This window comes from Melanotaenia boesemani, chromosome 7 (assembly GCF_017639745.1).
Source record: "Melanotaenia boesemani isolate fMelBoe1 chromosome 7, fMelBoe1.pri, whole genome shotgun sequence".
Classification (NCBI taxonomy): Eukaryota; Metazoa; Chordata; class Actinopteri; order Atheriniformes; family Melanotaeniidae; genus Melanotaenia; species Melanotaenia boesemani.
The window spans coordinates 34,046,942-34,060,218 of record NC_055688.1 but is presented as its reverse complement, the minus strand read 5'-3'; the positions used below and the strand labels follow the sequence as shown (position 1 = coordinate 34,060,218).

Below are 13,277 nucleotides of genomic sequence, written 5' to 3'. Positions count from 1 at the left end.
ATATAATATATAATATATAATATAATAATATATATAATTAATCTATTTTCTTTTTTTTTTTTTTTTTTTAACAATTAATCACTTCTTATGAAAATGCTGTATTGCGTTTTCTATCACCCTACTGGTCTTCCATAGGATTCAGTCTTGAATCATTCTTGGGACACTTATCAATCTGGCAAGCTGTGGCAGCAGCCTGGGTTACACACAAACGCAACATTAATATAATCAATTATGCTTTGTTTCTACATCAATGCAGTTTCATCCATTCTTGCATCTCCATGTATCGTAGAAACAATAGGTTCAACACTCCTACTGTTCTTGTTTTGACATCTTTTGCAATTCACATGTGTGTTGTGTTTTGAGAGGGGTATGGCTTGATGATAGAACATGCCTGGGTCTCCGTTTGTGATTGGTTAGGAGGAAGTAATAACTGTAGTTTTAAGCTACATGATGGACTGTGAAGATGCACAACCCTATTGCGCAATTGCATAAAATGGCCAGACCAACACTTAAAATATGTTTTTAAATGTTTTGGTAATTATTAATATCTATCATACATATATATATATATATACATATATATATATATATGTATATATATATATATAGTCTAACTTATTTTGTCTCTGTTTTCCAGTACTTGTGTAAGATTGTTTGTGTGAGTGGGTGTGTTGCTCTCTGTTGGGTGTGTGTTTGTGTGTGCGCGCCAGGGTGCGTGTGTGTGTGGGTTGTTTTTTTTTCTAGAGATGCCGAGGAAGAAGAACTTCAGGATTTCGCAGGCAGCGAGGAGGAGGGCTGCGGACAGACGGACCCTTGACGTTTCTCCTCAGCTTCCCTTGGACCGCTGTGCACGTATGTATCCAAGCATTTTTAATTGGTTGTGATTCAGTGATTGACAATCAAGTGTGCACATATTCTGTGATTGTACTGATCTGTTTTTTTCTGTATGTCTGTAGCGCGTGGCACTGGGCACCGGCACAAGGTGAAGAGGTGGGAGGTGTCGGTGCTCACCGGGCGGCAGCACAAGTTGGTTCTTCCGTCGGAGTCCCACGGCAAAAAGGTAATGCTGTGTTTGAAATATACTAACGTAATGAAAACCCAAGTGAACAATACACGGTGCTAAAAATACCAACATCTTTTCATTCAGGTGGTTTTTGCTATTGGTGACTCCCATCTTCGAAGCCTTGCAGGTATGTACTTATATTTTTTTCAATATATAATATATTTCAATTAAATTCAATAAAGTATTAATGTACTGTATTAATGTATTTTATAAAAATGTTACACAGACAAACAAATACAGTAGAAACTTTCTTTGTCTTTTAGATGGCATCGTGCGGTTGCCTGAGGGTCGTCTGGCGTGGGGGTTCATGTCAACGCCGGGGGCAAGCGCCACCGAGTTGAGAACTGAGGTGCTTCATGCTGAGGTGCCTCAGGATCCCGACTTGGTGTGCGTCTTGGCTCCGAGCAACGACTTGACCGCCAAGCACACCATCGGTCGTGCGGCTGCAGACTTCGAGCGGTACCTTGCCACCGTCTGCAGTCGCTGGCCGAAGGTGTGTGTGCTGGACTTTCCTCCGAGGTTGACCGTTGAGGACTCCCTGCAAGAGCTCTACCGCCAGGAGTTCCACCGGGTGGCAGCCCGCATGGGTACGTGAAAATATGTGCCTGCGCTGTTGCATGTTTATCACAGATTACATCAGAAATGAGGCTGTAGTTTATCTTCAGTGTAGTGGTATATAGATGTCTAAATTCTGTTGTTTTACAAGCATAAAGAGCTCTGCTATGTGTTTTTGTTAAAGCTGTGAAGTACTTCCACATCGCGGACCACTTCCCCCGGCAGTGTCTCAACCTGTGGAGTCGCGATGGTGTAAGTAGATCATTTTTCTTGTCATGGTTTGATGCACTCGTGTTCATGTCAGAGGCTGAGATGGAATCCAGGACCTTCTGATCTTGAGATGATAGACTATCTGTGTAGAGCTGTGTGTATCTAGTGAGAGATTTTGTGGAAAAAGATACATTTCATGAATGTCGTCCTCGTAGGTCCACCTGAGTGATGACGTCGGCATGGAGATCTTCGCCCAGCTGCTGTGGACGGTTGCTTACACGGTTGTCCTTTTAATTTTAAACAGTTAAATCGTCTTATGAAATATATGCAAGTGTTCACTTGATGTAATTTTGGCTGCTGACCAAGTGTGGAAAAGGCATATTGTTAATGATTATGTCTTTATTTTTTGATTAAAGCAACTGGAGACCGTGCCGCCAGCCCCGCCGGTGTCTCGTCCATCCCCACCTTCTCGCTTCACTCCCCGTGTGGTTGTGAAGGGAGAGGTGAGGGTGCGTCGCAGCCCTGGCCCCGAGGAGTGGACTGTCGTTGGTCCGAGCGGCAAGGTAATATGGCATGAAATGTCACAGCTGTCAGACTCTCATTTGATTGATTTTTCACAGACCAAAATCCCCTTTGTTTATTTTTTCTATATATTTTTTCTCTTTCAGTCCTCTGGAGGATGCAGTGCAGTTCAGCGGGAGGTTCGTATGATATTTGTATAGAAAAACATGAAGTGTAATATTTGCTGGAAGTTAAATGGTTAAAGCAGTAAAAGTCAACGCTTGTGTATATCTGTTTCTGTATTTCTAGCCGGCTGGCATCCCCCTGAATCCTGTGCTGTTCAGCAGTGAGATGTTGGAGGAGATGGAGAAGGTTTCTCCATCAAATCTGACATCTCCTGCTGACTTTGCTGGTGTTTCACCGCCAAAGGTAAATTGCATCCAGACAAACATGTGTTTAGGTGTTATCATAAAATGTTTTATTGGGAAAGTCTAAATGATTAACGATAGACTTCTATAACGCTAAATGTGTTCTGTTTGTGCTTTGGACAGACGCTGCGTGTGAAACACCACTCCAAGAGGACTCGAAGGGTAAGTAGATTTTGGAAATAAATCTTTGTATTTATTTTTTTTCCTGTGTTTGTGAAGTGAAATAAACTTTGTTTTCGTTTCTTTTCTATTTGAGACCGCATCCAGCCGAGGGATTTCTTCTGACTCCAAGGCCGCTCTGGAGTCGAAGAAGGTAAGAAATGTAATTGTGCTTAAGATTTGTGTATTTTTATATGCGTGTGTGTGTATATGTGTATATATATGTATACATGTATCATATATATATGTATGTATCATCTCTGAAGATGTGTTTTTGCAATTTCTGTCTTGAGGTCGGGGCAACGTCCAGGCATCCGGTCCCTTCTGGCCGCACTGACGAGAGGACGGTGAGTACCATTTACATGAACAATATCTGTAAAGTATATATTATTTGTTAATTAAGGAAAAAACACATTTTTCATGTATTTAGGGCAGGGGTGGCCAACGTCGGTCCTCAAGAGCCACAATCCTGCAGGTTTTACATACATCCCTGCACCAACACACCTGACTCAAATTAAATGAATCCTACAGCCTAAAAGGATCTGCACAATGACTCATTAGTTGAAGTCAGGTGTGTTGGTGCAGGGATGCATGTAAAACCGGTCTCGAGGACCGACGTTGGCCACCCCTGATTTAGGGGTTTTGCTAAATTGTTTTAAAGTATCAATTTTACACATACTCAGCATGACAGAGAACAAATGTCAGTGCACAGACAGCAGTTTATTACACATGACAGTGATTAGAGCCCATTGCATGTTGATATCCTTTATGGTTAGGTTGAGACAACACAGAGCCCGGGTGTGTTGTCTTCTACTGATGAAGATGAGGAAACTACTGCGAAGGTAAGTGAGGTGAGTATGGGTAATGTTGATGTTGTTAGGGGTTCAGTTCACCAGGGGCACAGTCGGTTTAGGAATCCGGGAGTTCAGTGTATGGCGATAGGGTTGGTTAGTTTGGCCAGACATATGGTGTCTAGTGTGTTCAATTGGAAGACAGAAGATTTAGATTTAGCTCTGTGGTTAGGAGATCAGCTGTATACACATCTGAAGGACCATGGTCTAATTCCTCCAGGAGAAGACTTTTTGATGATCCCAGAGTTGCCAAAAGAGCACGTTTTATACTGGCAGAACTTTAAGTTTGCGTTCCCTGAGACTGTTAGTGGTGATGTCAGTGTGACTGAAGGAGAGTTCATTGAGTGTGGAGCATTTGTGACTCTAGAACATGGGCTGGAAAGGATGCTATCTCAGTACCAGACATGTCTTTTGACCTTGTGTTCAAATACATGTGCTGTAATTTCTGCTAGTGGTAGGTTTGCTGTAGTTGATTCTCATTCACGCAGTGCTACTGGCATGGTGGATGTTAATGGTACCAGTGTAGTTTTGTACTTTGGTTCCATCAGGGAAGTGTTTGATCACTTTAGTTGTTTGGCAGCGATGTTTGGTGGTAGTAGCAAGCCTTTTGAAATAAATGGTGTTGATGTGAGTAGGGAGTGTGAATCTGATGATGGCAATAAGCAACGTGTAAAACGTCAGCTGTCAGCAGATTGTGATGAAATTGGCCTTTCCAGCCCATCTAAACATACACCAAAGAAAGGCCGTATTAATGTTTCGATGGTTTTTTCAGATGACGAGTTTGCTGTTGAGGAACAGGTTTTGTTAAGTCAGCAGGTTAGTTCAGATGTGGAAGTAGTCAGTGAAGGACATGAAAAGCTTATGTTTAACCCTCTCTGTGAAAATACTTGTCAAAGATTGTGTACCAAATTAAATATAGAGTATGAAGGTGTTAATAGCGCTGTGTCTTGTCGTGTCGGCGTGTTAGGCGTTCCGTGCCAAAATAGAAACATAGTTGGTGATGGTAGCTGCTATTTTAGGGCCGTTTCTCAGGCAGTGAGTGGCACACAAAAGCATCACATCAAAATTAGGAGAGCGGTTGTTAAATATTTAATGAGAAATGATTTGAAATACAAAAGTAGTTTGAGAGAAGGTTATTCCTCTGTGGCAGATTACGTAGACAAATCAAAAATGCGTTACGTTAGCAGCTGGGCGACAGAATTAGAAATACAAGCCACAGCAGATTTATTGGGTATTAATGTCTTTACATTTATTGGTGGTCGTTGGTTAAAGTATGGATGCAGTAGCAGTTGTGTGTCAGAAAAATCCATTTATTTAGAAAACTGCCTTGGTAATCATTATGAAACTGTAGTTTGCGTTAAAGAACCCAAATTAGAAAGTTGTTATGAGTATTGTAAAGTAAATCTTTCAGAAGCGTATCGTACTAGATTGTCAGGCAAAGATTTAATTAGAGATGTTTCATGCGAAAGTGACACATCAGTTTGCAAAAAGGACATTGAGCGTGGTTTATATATTTCTAAATCTAATAAAGTAATAAGAAGAACCCAAATTAGGAATATAAATAGAAGAAAATATGCAACAGATGCATGTCACCGACAAAACCTGAAGGAGCAAAGGAAAATCAAGTATGCATTAGATGCTTGTCACTGTGAAAATGTGAAAGACAGAAGCAAAATAAAATATGCACTAGACGCGCGTCACCGAGAATACGTGAAGGACCAAAGCAAAATAAAATATGCTAAAGATGCGCGTCACAGAGAAATACTTAAAAGAGTTGTAAAATCAAAGAGGCAAGAAATTAAAGATAAAGACAAAACACAGAATATTGAGTTTTTCACTGAGAGGTTTTTAAACAAAGTTGAACATGGTCCTGAGTATATCTGTTGTGTCTGTTTCAGGCTGTTGTTTCCACATCAGGTGTTGAGTTGTAGAAAGGATGCGTATAACAAGACTGCGGCCATAGCTTCTTTGGCAGATAAGTGTATTAGAACCGACTATTTACATGAATGTAGGGAGGATTGCGTTCAGCCGTGTCAGATAATGGCTTCAAGTAGAGGGCATCTTTGGATTTGTTACACTTGTCATCATAAAATTTCACATGAGCAAATGCCTGCTGAAAGTGTAACAAATAATTTGGTAGTAGATCCAGTCCCCCCAGAATTGGCTTGTTTGAATAGGTTAGAACAACATTTGATTGCTTTAAATATTCCGTTCATGAAAATGCTTGCATTACCCAAAGGTGGCCAAAATGGAGTTCATGGACCAGTAACCTGCGTTCCATCCTACGTAGTTCAAACATCTAAAATGTTGCCCCGATCAAATATGGAGGGCTCTTTATTGGCAGTAAAATTAAAACGTAAGTTAACTTATAAAGGCCATTATCAGTATGAGTTTGTGGATACGATGCATATTAGGCAAGCTTTACGGTTTTTAAAGCAATCAAATAAGTTTTATAAAGACATAGATTTTAATGAGGAATGGGTTAATGAGTTGTGTGTCTTAGACCATCCTGAGGATGAAGAGAAGGAGAATGCAGAAGTAGTTGAGAGTACAGGGGATGATATAGAAGATGATGAGTTGCTGCATGATCGACAGCAACATTGCATGTTTTCAGACACGTGTCTGATGCCTGTAGATATTGGTCAGGAAGTTCTAGATCAGTATTTTGACAGTATAGTTAATGTTGCACCAGCTGAGGGTAATAATCCAGTTAAGTTGTTGACAGATCGAGAAAATGAAGCAAGGTGTTTCCCAGTGTTGTTTCCTTGTGGTCGTAATATGTATCATGAAAGCCGTGTCTATAATTTGTCGTTGTGTCGTTATTTTAATAACCGAATTTTACATGCGGATAGAAGGTTTGCTCAGAATGTAGAGTATATTTTCTTTGCTCAGTACATGTCTGAGGTAGATCAGGTTGTCTCCAAAGTAAGTATAGCATTAAGAAAAGGTAAAGGAGGTGAGGTGAGCGTAGAAAAGGAGGAGTCCTTGAAGCAGTTGTTGGATGTAGATGACGGTTTCAGATTTCTTAAGCCGATTAGAGGGACTCCAGCATTTTGGCAGGGAGTACAGAAAGACCTGATGGCTTGTGTTCGGCAACTTGGGATTCCCACATGGTTTTGTTCATTCTCTTCCGCGGATCTGAGATGGCAAAACCTTCTTAAAACAATTTTAAAACAGGAAGGTCGAACACAAACGTTTGAAGAGTTAGAGTGGACTGATAGATGCGATCTGTTGCGTCGTAATCCTGTCACTGCCGCCAGAATGTTTGATTTCCGCTGGCACTGTTTTTTGAAGGAGGTCCTTATGTCTCCTTCAAATCCCATAGGAAAAATTATTGATTACTTTTATCGGGTGGAGTTTCAGTGTCGCGGGAGTCCTCATGTGCACTGTCTTTTCTGGATTGAAAATGCGCCTAAAATTAATACAAACAAAGACGAAGAAGTGGTAGCTTTTATTGATAAGTACGTAACATGTGAGCTACCAGCACAGGATGAGACATTATTGGAGATGGTCACATCTGTGCAGCAACATTCAAAGAGGCATTCAAAAAGCTGTAAGAAAGGTGGCACTGACTGTCGCTTTAATTTTCCCAGACCAGTGTCAGGTAGGACATTTCTTGTTAATGTTCATTTGAATACTACAAATGAGTGTGATAAATGTAAGAATAGGTTCGATCAAAAATACGAAGGAAAACAGTGCACATGTGGAAATGAGTACTACTATAATCTGCTAAAGGTTGATAAGGATTTGGCAGTACGCACTCTGGAGTCAGTGAAAAAGGCGTTAAAAGATGAGAACAAGACGTTTAATAGTTTAGATGAGTTGTTTCATAGTTTAAATATCAATCAGCAAATATTTGAAATATGTTACAAACGTCTAAATATGAATAAAACCCAAATTGTATATAAAAGAGACATTAACGAAGCATGGATTAATCCATATAACAAGTCTCTATTAAAATGCTGGAATGCAAATTTAGATATTCAATTTGTGACAGACGCGTACGCCGTTATAGTTTATATTATTTCATACATTAGCAAATCAGAAAAAGAGGTAGGATTGTTGCTTAGTAAAGCTCATAAAGAAGCAACAAAAGATGACAACATCAGTGCAAAAGAGGCACTGAAACAAATTGGCAGCGTTTATCTAAACAGTCGCGACGTGTCTGCTCAAGAAGCAGTTTATAGATTAACGGGAATGCATTTGAAGGAGAATTCGCGTAAAGTAGAGTTTATACCTACAGGGGACAAAATAGTTAAAATGAGTAAACCAATTAGTGTTATCCAAGAATGTGGGCTAACGGGAGATGATGTGTGGATGGTTAGTATAGTAGATCGTTATAGAAGTAGGCCTAATAATAGCACTTTTAATGACATGTGCATAGCAACATTTGTGTCAGAATATCGTCTTTTAAACCGAAATGAAAAATCAAAGAATGCGATTCAATTGCAAAGGGGATTAGGATTAATTCTTAAAAGAACACGAACAAAACCCGCTGTAGTTCGTTATGCGCGCTTTTCAAAAACAAAAAACCCTGAATTATATTTTAAAAGCCAGTTACAGTTGTTTTTGCCGTACCGCGTAGAAGATGACTTAAAAGCTGCTGATTGCGAAACATTTGAACAATTTTATGAAAATGGTTCCGTGATCTTTAGTGATGGATCAGAACACACCGTGAAATCTGTCGTCGATACGAATAGGAACAAATTTGAGGTAGAAGATTCAGAAGAATTAGAAGAGTTGCAAAGGAAACTTGAAAATGAGGGTGGTCCTGAAGTTGCCTGGGGAAATCTGTGCCCCGAAAAAGAAGTAGAGCGTTTAGAGTGTCAAGAAGAAATTAGAGAAAAAGAACAGACACCTGCGGAAGATGCAGAAGAAATAGGTCGGGAACTCGTAGACAACATTCCAGATTTGGCTGTTAGGAATGATCAGGTGTGTCAATTAGAAAAGAATAATAATGTAATGAGTAGGAGTGAGGGCTTAGAATTAATTAGATCTCTGAATGAGAAGCAGCTGTCAGTCTTCTATAAAATCCGTAACTGGTGTTTGGATAAAGTCAATGGTAGAAACCCAGAACCACTCCATGTGTTTATATCTGGAGGAGCTGGAGTTGGAAAGAGCTACCTAGTTAAAGCGATTCAATACGAGGCCACAAGGTTATTGTCACCAACTTGTCAGAATCCAGATAACATTTGTGTTTTATTAACGGCTCCGACCGGAATAGCTGCTTATAATTTAAAGGCAGCGACTATCCACAGTACATTTGGCATTGGCAAAGACGTGAGCCTACCTTACACACCTTTGAGTGAGGAAAAGCTCAATTCTTTGCGTGTTAAATATAGTGATTTGCAGATAGTCATAATTGATGAAATCTCCATGGTCAATCATAATCTATTGGCTTATGTCCATGGCAGGTTAAGACAAATCAAACAAACTGGTGACTATAACCCTTTCGGTAATGTGAGCATAATCGCGGTCGGAGATTTTTATCAGTTGCCCCCAGTAAAAGGAAAAGCGTTGTATGTCCAAGATGTGCAAATGAACTTGTGGTCTAGTTTATTTGAGCTTGTTGAGTTAAAAACAATCGTTAGGCAAAAAGATGAAGAGTTTGCGCGAATATTAAATAGAATGCGAACGCATAGAAAAGGTACGCCAATGTTAGCAGACGATATAAACGTCTTAAAACGGTGTGAAACAGGTGAAGAGAGCACAGCCTTACACATCTTTGCTACAAATTCCCAGGTTGATGAATATAATGAGGAACAGTTAATGAGCATATGTCCTGACCACATACTTATAACTGCACAGGACTTTGGTTATAATAAAAAAACTGGTAAATTAGAGTTAAAGCCAGATCATCATATTAGGGCCAAGAAAACAGCTTTACAAAGAGAGCTGTTATTGGGTAAAAATGCTCGAGTCATGTTGTCTCAAAACATCAATGTAAATGACGGTTTAGTAAATGGTGTATGTGGCACAGTGATATACATAGAACAGCCTGAAAAAAATACGTTTCCTCTCAAAGTATATGTAAAATTTGATGATGATAAGGTAGGCATAAAGACGAGGAAACAAACCATTTATCCATCAGCAGAGTTAAAGGGTTCAGTACCAATTGAACCTCAGGAAGAGAGAGCCAATAAAAAAGGCATGAGACGACAGTTTCCTTTAAAGTTAGCTTGGGCCTGTACTGTACACAAAGTACAGGGCCTTACAGTAGATAGTGCTGTTGTCTCTTTAGCTAAGGTCTTTGCACCAGGACAGGCATATGTGGCATTAAGTAGAGTTAGAAGCCTGTCTGGTTTAATTATTCAGGACTTTAAAGAGAAGGCTGTTTATTGTAATGCCAACATTGAACAGGCGATTGCTAATATGCCACCATTTATAACTGAAAGCCACACAGTAGTAAAAGAGGGTTTTAGAGTATTTCTAATGAATGTGCAAAGTTTAAATCGCCATGTCTCAGATTTGGCCCACTGTGCACAGCATTTGCAGCCTAACTGTATTGCTGTGACAGAGACATGGATACCTGCTGATGTTAGCTTAGATTCTGTAGAAATCACTGGTTATAGGTTTAGTAATGCCCCACGTAGTTTAGCCTATCATAGCGATAATCCAGTGTTAATGTCCCTTAAAGGCCAACAACATGGTGGCGTTGGCATGTACTGTGACGGTAATGTAGAATTTGAAAGTGTCACAGTTGCAGGTTTAAATATTGAGTGTTTAGCTGTAAAATGTGTCACATACAACATTTTAATAGCAGCCATTTACAGGCCACCATCCTATCCTGTGTCTCTCTTTTTCAGGCATTTTGAGGAATTGTTAAATGTGTTAGAGTCACAAAGTGGAACCATTGTTGTTTTGGGCGATTTCAATGAGGACATTTTGAAGTCCTCAACAATTTGTCAGAAAATGACAGACAGAGGATATGAGCAACATGTGTCGACAGCCACTACAGAGAAAGGCACCTTAATTGATCATGTTTACGTAAAAAATAGTAATTATAGAGTAGAAGCGCTAGTGCTGCCTACATATTTTAGTGATCACGAGGGCATTATGTGTTCTTTTAAGTAAGACAGCCCAAATGCTTAAAACTTAATTTTACATTTTTTAAAATAAATGTAATCGAAATGTATTAAATGTGCTGTTCTTCATCTGAGTTCCCTGTTTTGAATAATTAGTATGTAGTCAGTAAATTTTGTCCCCTGTTGATATCCTTTACACCAGTACAACGTAAGTCCATTTTCAAAGGTATTCTGTGCTTCCTGTCCAGAGAACGTACTGAAAATGTCGGAATAGTGAGTAGATTTGTTGTTGGTTGTTGTATTAAGAAGAAATAGTTAAAGAGGCTTGAAAAGTTGTTAAATCTAGTGACCAAATGGCAAAGTTGGTAATACAGGTTTTGTAGCTCATGCCCTCAGTGTGGTTAATTAGTTATATGTTGTTTTAGGATTGTGCCTCTTGTTCTGTGGGTTTTATTTAATGATATAATTTTAGTTGTATGTAACTGCTGTGTTTAAAGTTAATTACAGGGATAATCAAGTGACGCCGGCTAAGGTACGTATAAGTAAATTTAACTACTCACTATCCTACACACAGTTAGTTTATTCACACACACTCTTTCACTCTTCAGAAAGTCTTTGTTATTTAAAAAAATTAATCTCAGGTTTTTTGTTTCTATCTGGCTGGTTTATATGTATTATAGTGTGGGTCTGTTCTATTTATTTTGCAGTTTTTAGATTTTAGCAGTTTTTTTCACTTGACAGAAGCCAATGATGAACAGTTAATGCTGAGCTCTGTTGGACCAAAGTGCTGATTGTGATTGAGCCTAAGAAGAGCATGGAAAAAGCTGTAACCTGAGGCTTCATAAATTAATATTCAATAGTGGCAGTGTGTGTTTACTGTTATTAAAGGGGCATAGTAGCTGTGTATCTGTTAGGCATTGACCAGCCTGCAGCAATAGTATTGCTTGTGTTATAATGTTCCAAACCTGTTTTAATGATGTTTTACTAGATTTAAAAGAGAATTGATGTTCAGAAGAATACATTGTGGAATGTGATTGTGTGCGTGTGCATGTATGTATATACACATATGCACACTGATACCTTTTTGTCATTTCCCTAGGAGACTGATGTCGCAGTTGGCAGCAAGTTGTTCAACCAGATGGAAGACAGTGTTTTACAAACTTGTGTTCTAATTTGTTGCAATATGAATAAATGACTTTGAATCTATACAGCATGTTTTATGGGGTGTTTGTGTGATATGCTAAAATACCTTCATCTATCTGGCATGCAATAGTGCCTACGTAGCACGTATTGCTAGCAGCCTAGATAGTGTGCTAACATGCTATGTAAAATGGTAAAATGGCTAGCTAAGAATGTACTATTTTTCTGCTAATATGCTAGCATGCTACCTAACATGCTAGGCGATTTAGTAAAATGGCTAGCAGAGAGACAGAAATTTTGATATACCTACTTAGCATTTCTTGCTAGCATGCTAATATGCTAGCATGCTAGCTAACATGCTAGGCCTGATAGTAGACTGGCTAGCTGAAACATATTTTTATATACCCAGTTAGCTTTTGTTGCTAGCATGTTAACTTGTTAGTAAAGGTAAAGGGTTAGCTGAGAAAGGGAAATTTTGATATACTTAGCATTTTTTGCTAGCATGCTAATATGCTAGCTGACATGCTAGGTTGCCATTGCAACAGCTCTTCTAATGCATTAAGGACCCAACAAGTATGAATCCTGTCAACTTTGGCACAGTTCCCATGTATTCCTATGGAGATATGAGCAAACCGTGTTTCATGGTGAGAAGGCTTTTTAAAGTGGTTGCCACGGTTACAGGCTTTCTCCTATAATCCTATAGATTTGAATAGCATTTGGTCCCCAACTTGTCAGGAAGCTTCCCACCAAGTTTGGAGTGAATTGCACGAATCCCCTCAGACTAGTTCGTTCAACTACGATGTGTATGAAGTGCAAAAGATGGCAGTGAAATCAAAGATGGCGGGCACCCCGTTCCCATGGCAACAGGTGTTCGATTGACTTCTTTGCTGGACTTGGGGTGTCACACGTATGAATACTGTGAATTTTGGTGCAGATCCCATGTATTTCTATGGAGATATGAGCAAACCGTGTTTCATGGTGAGAAGGTTATTTTCCGTGGATTGCCACGGTAACAGGCTTTCTGCTATTAGAAAGATTTGAAAAGCGTTTGTTCCCCAACTTGTCAGGAAGGTTCCCACCAAGTTTGGAGTCAGTCGCACGAATCCCCTCAGACTAGTTCGTTCAAATGGCAGTGAAATCCAAGATGGCGGCCACCCCGTTGCCATGGCAACAGGTGTTTGATTGACTTCTTTGCTGGACTTGGGGTGTTACACGTATGAATACTGTCAAGTTTGGTGCAGTTCCCATGTATTCCTATGGAGATATAAGCAAACCGTGTTTAATGGCGAGAAGGCTTTTTCTGTCGGTTGGCACGGTTACACGCTTTTTCCTATTAGAAAGATTT

The 13,277-nt window shown here is 39.5% G+C and overlaps 1 protein-coding gene and 1 long non-coding RNA gene across 2 annotated transcripts in view; one reads left to right on the top strand and one right to left on the bottom strand.

The window, feature by feature from the left end:
- Positions 1-13,277, bottom strand: part of gpc3 (glypican 3) — a 266,165-nt gene that overhangs the window by 121,422 nt on the left and 131,466 nt on the right. The window lies entirely within an intron of this gene.
- LOC121643597 lies at positions 3,015-3,943 on the top strand. The gene is made up of 3 exons (XR_006011128.1): positions 3,015-3,070; positions 3,210-3,263; positions 3,693-3,943. It is a non-coding gene; the product is annotated as an uncharacterized LOC121643597 (long non-coding RNA).